Raw genomic sequence first — 1,802 nt, forward strand, 5'->3', positions numbered from 1 at the left:
TTCAACTCCTTCCGTCTTCTGATGGCGGATTTGACCGTGACGGCAGAGGTGGTGTTGTAGGTCCAGGCCCCACCAGCTCCCGTCTTCACGCAGGCACCGCAGCGCAGATGCCCGCAACGCGTCTCCTCATCTCGGTTCTGCCATAGAAGGAGCAAGTGTGCTTGGCATGTTGGCTGATTTCAGTTTTCTTCACCATGTTCCTGAGGGAGGCAGCGTAACGGGTCCCGTATTTGCCCACGATCCCGACCTTCTTGGTGCGTTGGGCCATCTTGCTGCAAACTAGTCCCAGGCCAGCGAGGTCCCCACAACAGTTTTGACCGCACATCTGGACGGAGGTTACCCTGGGCACAGGGGGGGAGGAGCTTGCAGAAAAGAATGTTAAAGCTTGGCTAGAGCTTTGTCTCCAGCTTGTAGATGTCATGGCTCCAAGGCTCCTCCCTCCGACTCCCAAAGCTGTACTCTTTCTAAATGCTTGAGCTACTATTTCATTCAAAAAGGAAATAGCTACCATTTCCGGAGCAAGGTTTATTATTACTAAGATATCATAAATTATTTGTAAAATGGGGGTAGTGCCTCCCTTATGGGGTTATTCTGAGGATTAATGAGAAACAATAGAGAGCCCAGTTCCCAGTAAGTGGTAGCTGTCTAGTTGCTGTTATTCTTAGTCTTTTTAAAAAAATCATTTTATTGGGCGCTCGTACAACTCTTATCACAATCCATACATCCATCCATTGTGCCAAGCATGTTTGCACATTTGTTGCCATCATCATTTTCAAAACATTTTCTTTCTACTTAAGTCTTTGGTATCAGCTTCTCATTCACCTCCCTCTCCCTCATGAACCCCTGATAATTTATAAACTATTATTATTTTTTCATGTCTTACACTGACTGATGTCTCCCTTTATCCACTTGTCTGTGGTCCATCCCCCTGGGAGGAGGTTATATGTAGATCATTGTAATTGGTTCCCCTTTTCTCCCCCTTCACCTCCTGGTATGGCTGCTCTCCATATTGGTCCTGAGGAGTTTATCTGTCCTGGATTCCCTGTGTTTCCAGCTCTGATCTGTACCTGTGTACTGCTCTGGTCTAGCCAGATTTGTAAGATAGATTATTCTTTTTCTTAATAGCTCGTTGCCCAGAAAACAACCGAGGGAAGCAAGTATACTTTATGCCCATTTTATAGAAGAGGAAGTGAACCTCTGAATCCCACTGCCAGGAAGTGGTGGGGTTGGAGATGGATGAGGTCCGTGCCTACCTCAGGGCAGGCCCTTCCTTTGGGGTGATTCTTTCACGCATTCAAGCATTGCTTTCGACAGGAGGGCAAGTAAAAAGTAATGAACGCAGACCTTGGGTCATTAGGAGGTGTCCGTGTGTATACTGGATCTATAAGATATCAGAGGGCACCCATGGTGAAGTGACTTCCTTAAAGTGACCTTTTGGGAGAACAGCCTGAGGGTTTGCCCCAGTTTCCTGTCCTGTGGCCCAGTGGTGGTGCGTACTTTGTCCAGGTTGATTGACACATCCTGTGGAAACTGTAAACAACTTGATTTGAGACTTTTTGGTGGCGTGGGCTGCCCTGTGATTGGAGTGCACCTTGCGGGGATCGCTTAAAAGACTATGCAAATGAAGTGTCTGTGGCTTATGGAGGAGGGATTGATAGATTCGTGCCCCCCAACTAGGGGAAGCTGTACTTTGAAATTAACATGATGTATGTATACTATAAGCAGCCAACTTCAAAGAGGTTTTTCAGAGAGCAAGCAGGAAGTGGGGAAGTAGGAAGAAAGAGAAAAGGAAAAGAAGAAAG

The 1,802-nt window shown here is 46.7% G+C and overlaps 1 pseudogene; it reads right to left on the reverse strand.

Annotated features, from left to right (window-relative positions):
• The window catches only part of LOC115872745, a 5,548-nt pseudogene extending 5,280 nt beyond the window's left edge, over positions 1 to 268 (reverse strand).
• Positions 269 to 1,802: the final 1,534 nt, after the last annotated feature.

The sequence above is a fragment of the Echinops telfairi genome, unplaced genomic scaffold (assembly GCF_000313985.2).
Source record: "Echinops telfairi isolate 266 unplaced genomic scaffold, ASM31398v2 ScPeMD7_7457;HRSCAF=8495, whole genome shotgun sequence".
NCBI lineage: Eukaryota > Metazoa > Chordata > Mammalia > Afrosoricida > Tenrecidae > Echinops > Echinops telfairi.